Source organism: Aethalodelphis obliquidens, unplaced genomic scaffold (assembly GCF_003676395.1).
Source record: "Aethalodelphis obliquidens isolate GAN/ISIS:26980383/991018 unplaced genomic scaffold, ASM367639v1 scaffold5, whole genome shotgun sequence".
NCBI classification, from domain to species: domain Eukaryota; kingdom Metazoa; phylum Chordata; class Mammalia; order Artiodactyla; family Delphinidae; genus Aethalodelphis; species Aethalodelphis obliquidens.
In genome coordinates this window covers 4,521,373-4,540,024 of record NW_020837949.1, presented here as the reverse complement: position 1 = coordinate 4,540,024, position 18,652 = coordinate 4,521,373, and the positions used below count along the sequence as shown (strand labels likewise).

At 47.1% G+C, this 18,652-nt stretch overlaps 1 protein-coding gene across 13 annotated transcripts in view; it reads left to right on the top strand.

Moving 5' to 3' along the window:
- The window catches only part of LOC113617895 (actin related protein 3B), a 105,393-nt gene that overhangs the window by 72,700 nt on the left and 14,041 nt on the right, over window positions 1-18,652 (top strand). The window contains exon 12 of one of the 13 annotated variants that reach the window (XR_003431820.1): window positions 12,990-13,669. The exons of the other annotated variants lie outside the window; for them this stretch is intronic. The gene's annotated coding sequence lies outside the window, so the exon portion shown is untranslated. Of the gene's footprint in view, window positions 1-12,989; window positions 13,670-18,652 lie in introns of those variants that run through there. 13 annotated transcript variants of the gene reach the window in all.

Sequence of the window (18,652 nt, the reverse complement as noted above, 5' to 3'; positions counted from 1 at the left end):
TTACAGAAGCATTTTCTTGAGACGGAGCAGAGTGTACAATGTATTATCGACAGCCTGCGTAATCCAGATCTAAGTGCCCTGGCGGGGCGGGGGGGGGGGGGGTGTCACGTGACCCTTACGAGCTCAAGGAGGAACGTTCTCTTTTAAGGGGTTGTCTTGGTGCTGGGAGAACGTGGCTCTTTTTGGTGGAGCAGGTATTTCTGCTGATGGGGGAGGTTTGATCGATGCGTGGTGCAGGTACACAGTGCACAGTGTGGGGAGAGAGGAGGCCGAAGGGCAGAGAAGAGTTTTCATGTTTAGATTTTTCTTGTCTTGCCATAAAACATGAGTTTTATTTCACACGCTGCAGGTTGTGGGTCCGAGGCAGGTTGTCACATGTGGTCTGGCTGCTGTCTGTTCACGTATTTAGTCTCTCAATTGGAAAAATGAAATTTTGAGTGATGTGTGAATGATCCAGACTAGATTTTTTTTTAAGTTTTTTCTTTTTTTTTTTTTAAAGAATACACATGCTTTATTTATTTAAATTTTTGGCTGTGCTGTGCGGCATGCGAGATCTTAGTTCCCCGACCAGGGATCGAACCCACGCCCCCTGCGGTGGAGGCGCAGCGTCTTAACCACTGGGCCTCCAGGGAAGTCCCATCTACATTTTTCCATTCCCCAAAGCACAAAAGCCCCAACCCTGAGTCTGTGCTGCTGTGCTGCTGTCACTTTATTTCAATAAAACCTCTGAAGTATTTCCACCACTGAATACATTTTTCCTTAGAAGACTTCAAGTGATGGTGAAATGAACCTCAGACGTAGTTGCTGTGCCAGTGTTCTGGTCCCTGCTCTGTTCCTGCTGTGCTGTGTGGTCCCCGTGAGTCCCTGGGCCTCCAGTGGCCTTGGCATGGATATGATGAGGTCCCACGACTCTCTCTGGGGTGTTGTGATGATACAGTGACGCCCTGGAAACAGTTGAGGAGACCTGTATCAGTTTCCCAGAGCTGCAGTAACAAAGTACCACAAACGGGGGCTTAAAGCAACAGAAATTCACTGTCTCACGGTCTGGAGGCCGGAAGTCCGAGATCAGGGTGTTGGCAGGGCTGTACTTGTGGCAGCAGAACTCTGGTCTCCATGGCCTGCTCCCTCTGTGTGCGTCTGGGTCCACCTTTTCCCTGTTTTTAAGGACACCAGCCATCCCAGAGGAGGGGCCCACCCTGCTCCAGGGTGACCATCACAACTACTTACATCCTCAAAACTACTTATTCCCTGGGACTTCCCTGGTGATGCAGTGGTTAAGACTCTACGCTCCCACTGTAGGGGGCAGAGGTTCGATCCCTAGTTGGGGAACTAAGATCCCGCATGCCGCATGGCGTGGCCCAAAAAACTGAAAAACACAAAGCTACTTATTTCCAAATAAGGTCACGTTCTGAGGTACTGTGGGTTAGGACTACGACATACAGGTTTGTGGGGAGGCCATTCAATGCATAACGAGACCCTGTGAACACACAGGCCTTGGGTTCCTTGGAGCTGATAGGTATCTACAGTGCTCCTGGGGTCTCAGTGGGCAGCTGTGAGCTTGGTACCCAATCAGTTCCCTCACCTGTAAGAGGAGGGTCGTGATGCATACCTCGTGTGGTTGGAAGGATTAAAAGAGGGAATACATGGAAAGGAAAGGGCTCAGCACAATTCCTGGAACAGAATAGCTGTTAGAAATGTAACCAGGGACTTCCCTGGTGGTCCAATGGTAAAGAATCTGCCTTACAATGCATGGGACGCGGATTCGATCCCTGGTCAGGGAACTAAGACCCCACATGCTGCGGGGCAACTAAGGCCGCGCGCCACAACTACTGAGCTCGTGGGCCTCAGTGAGAGAGCCCACGTGCTGCAAACTACAGAGCCAAAGTGCCCTGGAGCCTGCGAGCCACAACCGGAGAAGAGAAAACCCGCACGCCACAACTAGAGAAAAGCCTGCGCACCACAAGGAAAGACCCCGTTCGCCTCAATGAAGATCCTGCAAGCCGTGACTAAGACCCGACGCAGCCAAAAATAAATAAATAAATAATAAATAAATGTTTAAAAAAAAAAAAAAAAGAAATGTAACCAGGAGCCCCTCGGTCTGCAGGAATGCAGGGATCTGCATGAGGAGAAAGGGAACAGCGTGTCTCTCACTAAGGGATTGGGTGTCCAGGTTCAGGGGAGAACCTGCTTCCTTCAGCCTGCGTTCTCAGCCAGTCTGACTTTTGCAGACATGGAAGGCCCAGCTCAGGGCTCGCTTTTCCTCGAAGCAGTTGGCAATCTTCCTGTGTTCCTTCGGCCCAAGGACTTACTGCTCCCCGACGCCCGGGGCTCTGTTCCTGAGGGCAGGGCCTCGCTGAGGCTCTTCTCTGCACACTGGACTCCGCGTCTCATCACCAGGCCCCTCGCTGACTGGTGGCAGGACCCCTGTGCGAAACTTATTCAGAATTTCAGGACGGCAGGCGTAGGTCTTTCTGCCTGGGTGAGGAGTCCTGTGTGATCACAGGACTGTGTGGCTGTTTGTCCACGAAGCCGCCAGAGTTTCCCAGGAAGAGACATTCAAAGGACCACTGACACGCCGGGAAGCAGAGGCGTGCAGGAGGGAGAGGCGGCTGGATGTTGTGAGGACCGCCCACCTCGCAGGGGCCACCGCTGGAGGGGGAACCCCTCCCTGGAGGGAGAGGACGCTGCTGTTAACACCCCGACTTCCTCCAGGTCCTTCGTTAAGGATGCCTCTTATTACAAGGCTGTGTCCCTCCCGGAGGAGCAGGTGGTGAGACAGCTCAGGGATGGACCTGCCACGGGGCGGGGGAGGGGGGGGGCGGGGATCGTATTTATTGATTCATGAGTCTTCTTGTAAAGCAGAGGAGAAAAGAAACAGTTACGTGCCGGAAAACACATTTTGATTTCTTAAGGGCATCCATTAAACTTTTACACTTGAATAGTAAAGTAGAGCAGCCGCAGGGCTGCCTGGAAGGGCCTTCGGCTTTTCCCGCCCGTGCGTTGCCGTGATATCCTTGGGTTCAGGGTTTGGGGGAAGCTTGAGCGTGGTGGGCAGCCGTGTGGCTTGTGGCTCAGCCCTGGGACAGAACAAGGACACTCCTGTTGACGGACCAGTTTGCTTCTCCACCTAATCTCCTTCTCCTCCTGGTCAAGCACAAACTGATTATCCAGCTTAAACCTGTTGTTTGTGTCAGACAGGTAAGAAAGTGGAGAATTAAAAAATTTGCAGAAAGGTGTCATGAGTATCATATGCTCAGCATAGTTGGCAGGGCCCCCAGTGGGCATAGACTGTGGGTATCACTTCCAAAGGGAGTCTCTCCTTGAAATGAAGCAAGCACAGGATTGTAAGAACAACCGTGTCCACAGATTTCATGCTCGAGTTTTTATAAACTATTGATCAATTCAAACAACATCTATCTTTCACTTTCTCAAGCTTGTCTTTTTTTCCCCCCAAAGTGTATTCTATTAATAAATGTTAGAGGTTGGCCAAATTGAGGTTGTCCTTCAGAACTGATTATTCTCGTTTTCCATTTGCAAAGCGTGTAGTTTACCTACAGATAGGATACATTGAAAACGAGATAAGTTATTTCAACAGAGTTAGGTTGGGAGGGGATTTTAAGAAAGGATTTTAAGAAATATCTGCATCAAAACTTGCTTCTGCCCTTGATACTTTCAAATTTAAATAATATTCAGCAGCAGAGAGCTTGAAGAATAATACATAGGTTTAGTATAGAATTCCTGAGGGAATGAGCAGGGGTTTGCATACAAAATACAGCATCCCAATGTTCCACTTTCCCATGTATCAGGGTTTTAGTTACAGACCACAGAATGCAAGTTCATTATTTATTTATATTAATTATTTTTTAATTGAAGTACAGTTGATTTACAATACTAGTTTCAGGTGTAAAACACAGTGATTCAATATTTTTATAGAGTATACTCCACTTAAAATTATTATAAAATATGGGCTTCCCTGGAGGCGCAGTGGTTGAGAGTCCGCCTGCTGATGCAGGGGACACGGGTTCGTGCCCCGGTCCGGGAAGATCCCACATGCCGCGGAGCGGCTGGGCCCGTGAGCCATGGCCGCTGAGCCTGCGCGTCCGGAGCCTGTGCTCCGCAACGGGAGAGGCCACAACAGTGAGAGGCCCAAGTACCGCAAAAAAAAAAAAAAAATTATTATAAAATAATGGCTGTACCAAGTTAGATTTTAAAAGAACGAGTGCTGGTGGCTTCAGAATACCCAGGAGGGCCAGAACACAATCATCAGGAGAAAAGCCTGGAAGCCAACCAGAAATGCGGAAGCACTGGCCCAGCCCACCATGTAGCTCCTGCCCTTGCTGCTACAGCCTGAAAAAAACACAAGGCTGCAACCCTGTGCTGCCCAAGATGACTTCTCAGGATGGGGCTACTCCTTCCCATTGCTGCCTCCTGCCTGGGCAGACCCTGGTCACATGTGGAACGCCAGCTGCAAGGCCATCTGGGAAAGGCCATCTGTGTCTGCCTGGGTGGATGCACCCTCTGGGGTAGACCTGTCATCTGGGGTAGACGTGTCCCCCTAGGTGGATGTCTCCTTCTGGGTAGACGTGTCCCCCAGGGTGGATGTTTCTTCCTGGGTGGATGCGTCCCCCTGGGTGGATGTGTCCCCCTGGGTGAATGTGTCCTCCTAGGTGGATGTGTCCCCCTGGGTGGATGTGTTCTCTGGGGTAGATGTGTTCCCCTGGGTGGACATGTCCCCCTGTGTGAATGTGTCATCCTGGTTGGATGTGTCCTCAGGGGTGTATACACCCCTCTGGGTAGATGCGTCCTCCTGGGTGGACGTGTCCCCCTGGGTAGATATGTCCTCCTGGGTGGACGTGTCCCCCTGGGTGGATGTGTCCTCCTGGGTGGATGTGTCCTCCGGGGTGAATGTGTCCCCCTGGGTGGACACATCCCCCTGGGTGGATGTGTCCTGGGTGGGTGACTCATGCTGCTGTGTCTGGGAGAAGGCAGTTGCAATGCCCAGTTCACTTCAGGCTTCCTCAGACTCCAGCTCTAACATGTGTTACCAGTCTGATCCTAAATATGGTGATATATTTCCTTCGTCAGTGCATCTGAACTCTGTCTCTGAAGCTGTTAAAATGAAAGCAAATTGAGTTCCTCTCTGAAGCAGCACATATGTGGAAGAGGCTGAACTCAGGGACCAAAGAACTGAAAGAACAAGAGAAACGATTGTGTGGGAAGGACATGCTGGACCCTCTGTCCCCTTTGTCAGAAGATGCAAGGACATAGATTTGCTAGTTTCAAATTTGGTAAAGTTGTATTTTTAATAGGATCAAATTCTTTTAATCACTTTAGAAATGACAATGTTATCCAGTAACGACGAACTGGGAGCAGAAGCTCCCCAGGTCAGCTGAAGACAGAGGCTCGATTTTACTAGTAGATTGGAACGTGAGATGTACTAAGGATAAGAGCAGGGAAGAAACAGAAAGAAAGAATTTAAACTGCTCTTGTAGTAGCTCTATGACTTCTTCTTCAGGGTGAATAATGATTCCCGTCAGGCAAGTAAGAAAAGATTCCCATTTCATGCATCTAATTATCTACAAACAAGATTTCAGGGGTAGAGGAGGTTGGTTAAAAATACTTAGTGTAGGGACTTCCCTGGCGGTCCAGCGGTTAAGACTTCGCCTTCCAATGCAGGGGGTGCGGGCTTGATCCCTGGTCGGGGAGCTAAGATCCCACATGCCTCGGGGCCAAAACACCAAAACACCAAAACATAAAACAGAAGCAATACTGTAACAAATTCAATAAAGATTTTAAAAATGGTCCACATCAAAAAATCTTTAAAAACCCCCACAACTTAGTGTAGAAGCCTGTTTTCTTCCCCTTCATATCTTTGTCGGTCTAATGTAAGAGTGGAGCTTTTATTTGTAAATAAAAGGATCTACTTACTTGACTGCTTGTGAAAAAAACCAGTATCACTAGTAGTTTCAATACGTAAGGTTTTATTTTCTCCTGTAGGCAGACCCTCCATGGCTGGCATCACGATTTCCCTGAGGGCCTCGGGGACATGCTCCTCCAAACGTTCTGGCCTACAGTCCCTAGACTGTGGCCCTGGTCCTCATAGCCCAAAGTAGTGGCTGGAGCGCCAGCTGACACACATGCTCTCCAGCCAGCAGGAAGAAGAAAGTGGCTAGAAAGGGAGTGACTCCTCCCTCTTCAGGATATTTCACGGAGGCACCATCCAGCACTTTCTTGAACTTGACTGCGTGGCAATAACCACCTGCCAGCGACGGTGGTAAATGGAGTCGTGTGGCTGGGGGACAGTGGGCTCAGCTAAAAATCAGTGTTCCATGACTAAAAAATAGGAGAGTGGATGTTGGGCATTGATGAGCAGTCTCTGTCACAGCTGAGCTGAAGGATCAGTTTTTATAGATTTCTTTTTAAAAAGGGTGGACTGACGCTTCAAGGACAGTAGGGCCTCCTCTCCTGGCCTAAGTGCTTCAGAGCTGCTCCTGCCCCGAGATCCCACACGTGCTGACATCAATCTCCATTTCCCAAGAGTCAGGTTGGTCGCTTCAAGGAGCACCGACGGGGTTTTCAGGCCTCTTTTCTTTGATCTTAGCCTAAGGAAATAGGACACTTTGCCGGAAGATGCTCGTTGCTGGCTTTTAATTCCCCATGAACACAGACGATTCTGTCTTATTCGGCCCGTTGAGACTAGGAATGAGGTGATAGAAATAACAAGAAGAATCCTTCATTTTTATCTTATACTATCAGTCTCCTTCCTTATTCCCCTTTCCCTCTGCCTACTGTTTAAAGCAAATAAAACAAATTAAAACAAAGCGCCTGTGTGAGTCTCCCAGGGCTGCTGGCACAAACTATCACAGACTGGGTTGATTAAAGAACAGACATCTCTTCTTTCCCAGTTCTGGAGGCTGGAAGTCCAAGATCAAGGTGTTGGCAGGGCCAGGCTCCCTCTTCTGGCTTCTGGTGGTGGCCATCGTCCTTGGCCTTTCTTGGGTCGCAGCTGCATCACCCCAGCCTCTGTCCCTGCCACCCCATGGCCACCTACCCTCTGGTGTCTGTCTTCACATGGCTTTCTCCTGCGTCTCTTCTCCTTTTTTTTTGCTGAGCTGTGCGGCTTGTGAGATCTTAGTTCCACGACCAGGGATTGAACCCGGGGCCATGGCAGAGAAAGCACTGAGTCCTAACCACTGGACCACCAGGGAATTCCCTCTTCTCCCCTTTTTTTTCCCTTTCTTTCTTTTTTATTGATGTATAGTTGACTTACAATATTATATAAGTTACAGGTGTACAATATAGGGATATACAATTTTTTTGGTCAATCCCAAACTCTCTATCCCTCCCCCTGACCCTTCCCCCCAGTAACCATAAGTTCTCTGAGTCTGCGAGTCTGTTTCTGTTTTGTAAATAAGTTCATTTGTATTATTATTTTTTTTAGATTTTGCATGTAAGTGATATCATATGATATGTCTATTTCTCTGTCTGACTTACTTCAGTCAGTATGACAATCTCTAGGTCCATCCATGTTGCTGCCAATGGCATTATTTCATTCTTTTTAATGGCTGAGTAATATTCCATTGTATATATATATACCACAACTTCTTTATCCATTCCTCTGTTGATGGACATTTAGGTTGCTTCCATGTCTTGGTTATTGTAAACAGCGCTGCAATGAACATTGGGGTGCATGTATCCTTTCAGACCGTGTTTTTCTCTGGATATATGTCCAGGAGTGGACAGGACTGCAGGATCATATGGTAGCTCTATTTTTAGTTTTTTAAGGAACCTCCATACTGTTATCCACAGTGGCTGTACCAACTTACATTCCCACCAACAGTGTAGGAGGGTTCCCTTCTCTCCCCACCCTCTCCAGCATTTGTTGTTTGTAGATTTTTTGATGATGGCCATTCTGACCGGTGTGAGGTGATACCTCATTGTAGCTTTGATTTGCATGTCTCTAATAATTAGCGATGTTGACCATCTTTTCATGTGCCTCTTGGCCTTCTGTATGTCTTCTTTGGAGAAACGTCTGTTTAGGTCTTCTGCCCATTTTTTGCTTGGGTTGTTTGTTTTGGTGATATTAAGCCTCATGAGCTGTTTGTAAATTTTGGAGACTAATCCCTTGTCGGTCACATCATTTGAAAATATTTTCTCCCAATCTGTGGGTTGTCTTTTCCTTTTGTTTATGGTTTCCTTTGCTGTGCAAAAGCTTTTGAGTTTCATTAGGTCCCATTCATTTATTTTTGCTTTTACTTCCGTTACTCTGGGAGGTGGATCAAAAAAGGTATTGCTGCGATTTATGTCAGAGAGTGTTCTGCCTATGTTTTCCTCCAAGAGTTTTATAGTGTCTGGTCTCACATTTAGGTCTTTAATCAATTTTGAGTTTACTTGTGTGTATGGGGTTAAAGAATGTTCTAATTTCATTTTTTTACATGTAGCTGTGCAGTTTTCCAGCACCGTCTGTAACTGAAGACATGAGAGATTCAGTTTCCTGTTGACCACATGAGAAATGAAGTCACTTATGTTACAGGGATGTGGGGAGAATCGAATAAGGGAACACGTAGAAGTGCTCTGTTGGCCGTCTGCACAATCACTGTTGCTATGATGGTGTCTAAAATTTTGCAGACGTCTGTGTAAAGGAGCATCATTCGTGGAGCATTTGTTGACCACAGTAGTGGGTGGTAAGATGTGGCTGCTGTTCTAAACATTTGCAATTCTGATGCAGAGACAAGACATCCACATGACATCGTAAATAACACAAGGTCATGTGTAAGTGCTGGAGGATGCTAGGGGTCAGGCGCTCCAGTCAGCCCGGGCTGAGCATCTGTGGCGATCTGCAAGGGTGACCTAATCATTCAGACCCAATGGGAGGTGTATCAGAGGACTCACCAGGAAGGCTGGGTGCACAGATTTGATCGAGAAGATTAGAACACGATGGAGGAGTGGGTAATCAGTTTCTCTGAAATTCTAATTAGGGGCAGCAATTGGGATCTGTAGTTTTTTCTTCTGTGCCGTCTCGACAAAACCAATTAAGTCTTATTGCATCTATATATCACCACGTGTACAGGCCATAAGCAGGAGAAGGCCTATTTAACTTGTTGCCTTTTGGCTTTTAATGGAACATCCATTTATTCCTGTGTATTAAGCTCTTAGTGCGAATTGGATATTACCTTCCATTTTTCCGTCAAATCCCTCTCCCACTTCCCCTTTCTCAGGCATCAGGGAGGAGTCTCTTGTGACTTTAAAAATGGTGAACGCGGGACCTCCAGGAAGTAGAGGAATGAACCAGGTGCTCACTAGACGTATGTTGGACCCTCCCAGAGCTTTCCGATTGAGTTATTAAATTCCTCAAGGTTTTAAAATTCTACAATCAAGCATCAACTTTATTAATTCCACAGTCTGTTAAGAAGTGGTCCCATTTAGGAATATTACTCAGCCATAAAAAAGAATGAAATAATGCCATTTGCAGCTCCATGGATGGACCTAGAGATGATCGTACTAAGTGAAGTAAGTCAGACAGAGAAAGACAAATATCATACAATGCCACTTATGTGTGGAATCTAAAATAAGACACAGATGAACTTACCTATGAAACAGAATCAGACTCACAGACATAGAGAACAGACTTGTGGTTGCCAAGTGGGAGAGGGGCTGGGGGAGGGATGGGGTGGGAGTTTGGCGTTAGCAGTTGCAAACTATTATATAGAGAATGGATAAACAACAAGGTCCTACTGGAGAGCACAGGGAACTACATTCAATATCCTGTGATAAACCATAATGGAAAAGAATATAAAAATAGAATGTATATATACGTTTAACTGAATCACCTTGCTGTACAGCAGAAATTAGCAGAACATTGTAAATCAACTACACTTCAATAAAAAAAATAAACAAAGATGTCAGACCCAAAAGAAATGGTCCCATTGAGAACCTAATGGCGTAAGCCTTGTTCAAAGCGTACCCAAAGGCATTGGCAGATTAGATGAGCAGCCCTTTCTAAAACAGGGAAGGAAGAGTCATGGTACCTGTGATGGTTATTTTATGTGTCCACTTGGTTGGCCTCTGGTGCCCAGTTGTTTGGCCGAACACTAGTCTAGATGTTACCATGAAGGTGTTTTGTAGATGTGATTCACATCTACGATCAGCTGACATTAAAGAGATCACCCTCCCTGATGTGGTTGGGCTGCATCCCATCAACTGACGGCTTTACGAGCAAAAACTGAGGGTTTCTGGGGAAGAAGGAATTCTGCCGCAAGCCTGTTAACATAGACGTCCTGCCTGAGTTTCCAGCTAGCCTGGCTGCCCTGCAGATTTCAGACTCAAGACTGTAACACCAACTCTTTCCTGACTTCCTAAATGGTCAGCCAACACTCTTAAGTTTCAGATGCGCGACGTCCCTCCAATCATGTGAGCCAGTTCCTTAAAATAAATCCCTCTCTGGCCCCTGCCCTCACATCCATGCACATCTCCTGTTGGACCTGCTATTGGAGCCCCGACTGACACACCTGACCTCCAACCCCCTCTCTTGGGCTCAGGGCATCCTGGGAAATTGCCGGCAATGCTTTCCTCCCGAGCCTGGACCCGGCCTCAGAATAACCCAGAGGATGCTAGAGAGGGAACCTGTTTGCTTTTCTAATTCTAGGGGACATTCTTCATGGATGTTGACTAATAAATCAGTAATTGCTCTCGTATTAAGCACCAGTTAATTAAGTTTTCAGCTAATGTTTGTGGGCTTCTGATGCCACAGTACTCTGTTTAAGGGAAAAGAGATGGACAAGGTACAGAGCATGGAAAGATCTGGGCTGAGCTGGGAGCTCCTGGGGGCAGAGGCAAGGGAGTGGCCAGGGCAGGGAGGCATCACCAGTTCCCATGACCTCCACCACCTGCTACCTTTGATAAACCGCAGATACGGGAGGGAGGCAAGGCGGGATGCATGATGGGCAGAGGGAGGGGACCGCGTAGGCACCTGTGAGCTTGAAGGCAGAGAAGCCTGGGTTCACAGCGTCAGAGGACGCGCCCACCCCATCCCCCTTTTTAATGCTAGTGATCGTCAAATGACCTCTTCGAGCCAACTGGATATTTCGTGACGGCAGTCACTGGGTGATGAGGGAGTCAAGTCTTTAAGCAGAAAGGACAGCGGGCCAAGGAGGGTGTAGAAAGCAGTGATCGTGTTGTGCTCTGGCGCGTGGGAGGCTGTGGAGGTTGGGGGGTCTGACTGAAATAACAAATGATGCCTTTAATAAAGGAGGAGGAGCTTTGAAATGAATAGCAGCCCAAGATTGGAGATTAATTTTTTAAGTGTTTTCTAACACGAAAAATGTAGCAAATCAATTCCGACCATTAGGAATTCGTGAAGACCTTCTAAGAAGAGCTCATTGCCAAAGGCAGATAAGGGAATTCGTGGTGGCTCTGAAGGCCTGGATACATGTGTCTCCAGGCATTAAGGGATTGGCTTGCTTGCCTTTTGAACCCAAGTCGTCATCTTTGAAATATCTCAGGGAACGTGCAGAGAAAGCCAATCTGGGTGAGGAAGCTGCATTCCCACACCCACTGCGCCCTCACCCGGCCCAGCCCGGCGGCTCTGATGGGGCATCTAGGGGCGTGTGGTAACGGGCTGGGTCTGTGTCCATCTGATGCTCCTGGGACGTGCTGACCTCCTGGATGGTGGCTGCTGACCACTGGCAGATGTGATGGGGCCGCTGCAAACGTGGACAGGAAGCAAAGGACTCGGGAGCCTGGACACACGGGGAGCTCCTGGGACTGGAAAAAGTGAACAGTGGGTCTTGGATCATCACACATCACAAACCAGGAACATTCGGACCGTGGGCTGCTGGCTCCTGTGGGGTTTTGGATCTAAAGCACAAACTCATGAAAATTCCCCCTTAATCTTTCTTTTCCTTAGTAATTTTTTTTCATTTTTAAATAATATTTTTTATTGAAGTCTAGTTGATTTACAATGTTGTGTTCATTTCTGCTGTACAGCAAAGTGACTCAGCTATACATATATATATATTTTTATATATATATATATATACATTCTTTTTCATATTCTTTTCCATGATGGTTTATCACAGGATATTGAACATAGTTCCCTGTGTTCTACAGTAGGACCTTGTTGTTTATCCATACTACTTATAATAGTTTGCATCTGCTAATCCCAACCTCACAGTCCATCCTTCCCCCAACGTCCTCCCCCCTTCCCCTTAATCTTAAGTTGTTCAAGCACACCGTTTAAACACGGGTAAAGGACCTTGGCCTCTAGCTTTGATGTCCTCAGACCCCTTCCTCTTCAGCACAAATCCTGCTTCAGCTCCTGGACCCCTGACATTGATGCTGGTCCCTCGTCATGGCCATCTCTGCCTGATTCACCTTCCTGTGGGTTTACTGCTCAACTCTCGAGCTGTATGTTAAATGCCTTGATGGTTGCAATCGTACTCTACTTTGTAAAATTCAATAATAAGTAGTAATGATGGCCATAGGTAGCATTTACAGTGTGCCACGTCCGGACATGGATCCATTTAATCCTATTACAAGTGAGGACAGGCCCTGCATGTATTGAATGTTTGCTGTGTGCCAGGCACTGAACCAGGCCATTCACCGTAGTTTGATTATGTCATCCTCAGATCTACCGAGGGCCTAGTGTGTTGTTTTTTTAAAAATTGAAGTAAAGTTGATTTACAATGTTTACAATGTTGTGCTAGTTTCAGGTGTACAGCAGAGTGATTCAGTTATACATATATATACACATATCAATTTTTTCAGATTCTTTTCCGTTATAGGTTATTACAAAATATTGAGTATAGTTCCCTGTGCTATACAGTAAGTCCTTGCTGTTTATCTATTTTATATATAGTAGTCTGTGTATATGTTAATCCCAAACTCCTAATTTATTCCTCCCCCCCTTTCCCCTTTGGGAACCGTAAGTGTGGGTCTATTTCTGTTTTGTATATAAGTTCACTTGTATCTTTTTTTTTTTTTTTTTTTAGATTCCACATCTAAGCGATATCATATGATATTTATCTTTCTTTGTCTGGGCCTAGTGTTCTTATTCTCACGGGGGGCTGGAGGTGGGACCCCGTCAAGTAGGGAGCAAGTGGGGGAAGAGGAGGACTTAAATATAACAGGTCCTCGACCCGGAACCACAGACCGCCGGTTCCCAGGGACCTCCAGAACGGGAAGACCACGCATTGCTGTCGTGCGATCCCCTCAGTCTGAGGTACTTTGTTACGAGAGCCCTAGCAAACGAATACAGCATTCATGGTTCAGATGCTCAGAAACGCTGGTGCCTCCAAACCACCCCCAACGGCCTGTGTGCTGACTTTGACCACAGCAGCCTGTGATCCGTGGAGTCACATGCCGGGCTGCTTCGTAGAACCTTCCATGAACTTTCTCCTTGAATTGACCGGCGATCCTGGGGGTGGAGGGTTCTCAATATCTGCCCAACTAGCTTGGAAAAGAGGGAGAAGACTGGGACTATGCTTAAGCCTAGAACAAGTATCTTCCCTTGGATGTCATCTGATGCCTTTTATTAAAAAATTTTTTTGGCTTTATTTTTTTATTTTTAATATAATTTTAAAGGGTACACTCCATTTACAGTAATTACAAAATATTGGCTCTATTCCCCGTGTTGTACAATACATCCTCGTAGCCTGTCTTTCACTCAGTAGTTTGCACGTCCCACTCCCCCATCCCTATATTGCCCCTCCCCCCTCCCTCTCCCCACCTTTAGCCACTAGTTTGTTCTCCATATCTGTGAGTCCTGCTGCTTTTTCGTTATATTCACTGGTTTGTTGTAATTTTTAGAGTCCACATATAAGTGATGTCATACAGTGTTTGTCTTTCTCTGTCTGACTTATTTCACGTAGCACAACACCAATAATAATAATAATAATGACATGGATTGGTTTAAGCACTTATACTCTGCCAGGCACGGTTCTAAATGCTTTCTGTGATCAATTCCTCTAATTCTGACAAAACCTTGTGAATTGCTATTGTCATGGCCAAACAGAAGCATGAAGAGGCACTTCCTGACTAGCATATACTTTAATAAACAACGTTGATTTTAGTTTTTTGCACCTGAAAGGCCTTAAAGATTAGTATTTGGTTTTTGTTTTCACTATTCAGATAAAATAATTCTGGCCCTCATCTCCAAAATTTGTGGGAGGTTTGGCATCTCATTGATATTTTGATGATTTTGTGGGCCGAGGGGGATATATACTCACATTTTTCCATGCATAGAAGTTGAAAATACTTACTTTAAAATTAGGGATGGTGATAGAAAGGAAACTGGGTGGAGACAAATCAATTAAGAACTTGGAAAGCCAGCTCAAGTAATCTGCCGTATTCATATTCTTCAGTACCTTGCCCCAGCAAAAACATAAGCTATGCTGTACGTAATGAGATACTGTTCACATTTGGATTAAGGGATGGGTTTGCCAGGAACCTGACTGGGGTGCTGATCTAGAATATATATTTAGACAATATTTAAGTAACTCAGAAACACAGTACCCGCTTCCCTGTATCCTGACATAATGAACAAAATGTAAATTATTAGCCCCATTCATGTGATAATAGACTCATAAAAAAATTCATTGCCGTCCACTCCAAATAGGGTAAAATGCTATATGATGCTCAAGGCATTTAATGAATGTCTTATTTGGAACATAAAGAGATATAATATGTTTACTAATAGAAAAGTCATTTCTTTCCACCTTTGGTAAATATACACTGGTCGAATGTTAAAGACTTGCTCTGAAGGGGCATCATAGTCCTAATTTTCTGGGCAGAACTTTATTTCTCTGTCTAGCTCTGTTTTACAGTGCACTGGGCTGGCCCCCAGCAGTGTCTGTGTTGATGTGCCCTCTTACCTCTCTTTCTGTACACCTTCCACATTCTGAGACCCCCCCATTGCTATTCCTCACATACCTGGCTTCCTAAAGCTGCTTTTGTGACCCTGAAGATTGCCCCAGTCAGCTTTCACATGGGGTCACCAGAAAAAAATACAGGACACCCAGTTAAATGGAAATTTCTGATAAACAACAAATAATTTTTTAGCATAACTATGTCCCATGCAATATTTGCAGCACATTCCAAACATTGTATGGGACAAACTTACACTAAAACGTTATTCATTGTTTACCTTAAACTTTGTTACATTTGGCAACTTTCCTTGCCCTGGTAGACCTCAGTAGTGATTTTGAGTAATTTCTTGGTAGAAAGGTGGGTGTGTGTATGTGTGTTTGTGGTGGAAGTGTATAAATGACTGCTTGGTTGGGTAAGTTAATCTTTGGTTTATAATTTAACAACAAAATCATCTCTTAGTGAAAACAAGAATATGAATGGTAAGCCCACTGTACAGAATGCTGTCCTGTACACGACATCGCTGGACACTTTGACGGTGCTTGTGAGAGGCGTGTCTCTTTTCCTTTATCAGTGAGCACACAAGAAGGTCAAGTGCCTGTTCTCCACATCCTGCTTCTCCAAACCATAGGAAGCTTTCTTTTGGTGCAATCCACTCATGCCTTCCATTAATTAGTACATAATGGTGTTTAAAAGACCTGAGCTGAAAATCTGGAGGCCAAGATTTCAATCCTGGGTCCTCACTTATTGTGTGAACCTCAGTGTATTTATTTATTTATTTTTTTATTGCGGTACGCGGGCCTCTCACTGTTGTGGCCTCTCCCGTTGCGGAGCACAGGCTCCGGACGCGCAGGCTCAGTGGTCATGGCTCACGGGTCCAGCCGCTCCGCGGCATGTGGGATCTTCCCGGACCGGGGCACGAACCCGCGTCCCCTGCATCGGCAGGCGGACTCTCAACGACTGCGCCACCAGGGAAGCCCCTCAGTGTATTTCTTAACCTCTGACCCTCAGTTTCCTGGTCCCCAAACGGAGGATGTAAATTGAGCTGTCGAGTTTGCCGGGAGGGGGAAAGCTGATAGGGATGCGAGAGTGTGAGATGGGCCGTCTCTGGGTACTTGGTCCTTCGCTCTCTTCCCTGCCTTTGCTTTCCGACTGCTTAGGTTTCCGGGGGTTGGGGGAGCGTCACCCGTCAAGATGTGTGATTCCGGATGCCCGCGGTCAGTCTGACCCTTGGAAGCAGGTTTCCAGGCCGCGTGTCCCATAGGCGGACACCAGAGGGCGTCCTAGCACCGCCGTCCGCTCTGGTCCTGGGCGGCTCGCGGATTCTGGCTCCGGGCTGAGCGCCGAGTGTGCGGGGCCCGCGTGGCTGCAAAGTGCTGCGCTCACGATCCATCCTCAGAGGGCAGTTCCGAGCTGAAATCTGAGGGAAGGGAGGACAGATTACATGCATTAACGCTTCCAGGTTATTTGAAAACCTTATCACAGCACGGAGTGGTAATGAACCAAATGGGATTTGGGTGACAGAGAGCAAACTATTTTACGATTTTACCTTCAGAGACAGTGTGCCCCTAAAACCCTCTTGGCTCTTTGGAAACAAGAACTCAGAGCCATGGGCCAAGCCTGGGTCCAAGGACCCCCCCTCTCCCTGCTGGCCGCACACCCAACTTTCTCACTGTGCGGAATTCGCCCGGGAGGTGTGCCCAGATGCCTGAACCCAGGAGGGCTGAGGTGACTGTCACCAAATCCTCGTGCTGGGGGGTCCAGGAGCCTCCCTGTCTCAGGGCTACAATTTTTTTTCTCTCTCTTTCTATCTCTCTCACCACCCCCACCCCCTTGTGACTCACCCACCAGAAGCCGCAACTCAGAGGGGGGCAAGGGGCTGCACCCCAACTGTAGGATTGACCCCGATGGTGAGAAAGGTCAGCTCAGCACAGGAGTTCGTATGCACGATGGCGATTCTGAATAAGGAAGAGGGTAGACGATCAGTACTCACTGCTTAAGAAGGCATGAAGGTGTGTCATCCATTTAAGAAAGCTTTTAGCTTAAAATGGATAAAATAAGGTTTTGGTGAATGAATAAATGGAACTAATTGAGTCATCTAGAAATTTTATGTAAGGGACCATAGCTGAGAAGTTGCTGTGTTGGTTCGTAAAGACAAAGGTCCTCTGTACTTTGCCGGCTTTAATGGATAGTAAGGATGAAAATGTTTCCGCAGTGCCTCTGGGAGTGAGTGTTATCAGGGAGTGGGCACAGGTGGGTGCGTGGGGATGGAGAGGCGGCAGGAGGGTCCCTCCCCTCCATCCGCCCGAGTTGCTTCCCCCTCCTCTCCCTTCTCCATCCATCCCGTTTCTAACATCCGCTTTGCACTGTGGTGTGTGAGCCTGGATCATGGAAACCCCATCCTTCACTTGCTACACCCAAGGTGCCCACCGCCGCACTGATGGGCTGGAGCTGCCTTACTATCTCACCTTGAATGCGCAGGTGCCCAGAAGGAAATATTCAGCACCTTCTCGACCCTTGAGATTTTGTAGTCTTATTAGGAAAACTATATACGCTAATACGTGATCGAGGTTAAGCCTCTGATCTATCTACAAATGCTGCAGGATTTCAGAGGAGAAATGAGAGTGAAAAGATGGTATTTGGCTGGGCTTTCGCTGTCAGGTGAAATATTTTGGAGGAGAGCCCAGGTGGGGTGCTGGAGCTGGCATTATTCTCAGTTGGAGAGATTGGGGGTGAGCCGCAGTGCACCCCACCAGCAGGATGATGTAGAGAAATGACCTTCTTTTACATAAGGCAGTTTTTATCTGACAGGAGAGCTGAGAACGCAAACACCACTTCTCAGAGAACAGACCAGTGCGCCAAGGTATAGGACTGTGATCCCACCTGGCTGTTTCACTTGTCTTCATAGGAGTCTAAGATTGACCAGCAGATTTAACTGAAGTTCTTTCAAAAGAGCATCTAATCCATACCAGGTTTTAAATACGAAAACCAGAACATTTAGTGGGCTATATTCTATGGACCTTATGCTGTATACATACACATCTTAGGCACAGAGCTATGGCTTTTGAAATACATACAGCACTGCCTGATCTATGCCCTTGGGTTGTGCAGTCTTGTCCTTGGCGATCTGGAGAAATTGGAAGGTTCTTCATCACCAGCAGGCTGTGGTCAGCACTGGAGATAAGAGGTCGCAAAGCTCCTTGAGGCCACAGGGGACACGTTGGCGGGATGGAGTAGTAGTTCTATTGTCCTAAAGATAATAGAACTTGTTAGATGCCCTTTCTAGAGATAGTGTGCCTAGTAATGAGTGAGAGTTGGACTGTTCCCTCAGGGAGTGTGGTGGATGCTGCGATGCACCACATACATCCCCCCCCCCCCCCCCCCCAGTGATGAAGGTCTTAGCTCCAGCAGACACCTCTCAGCCGGCAGGCCCTATGGGGATGCCTGGGCTGCAGCCTCCCCAAGGTCACATCCATTTCATGGACCCCTGTTCTCCCGCCCACTCCCCCTCCAGTGACTCGCTGAAGTGGGGGGAGGGAGGTAACAGAGTCACTGCCCTCTGGCTTCAACTTGGATCAACTCTGAAGGGTGGTCCCTGGCTCACAGCCTCCACGCAGGGTCAGCTGAAGTCTTCTTTAGACTGCATCCGGCTTGACCCCTCCCTCTTGACAGTGCTCCCCTCCCCTCCCCTTTCCTCCACTTCCCTTCCTTTCTCTCCCCTTCCCTCCCCACCCCCAACCCCATCCCCATCCCCATCCCCATCCCCAACCCCAGCCCCCCCAGCCCCACG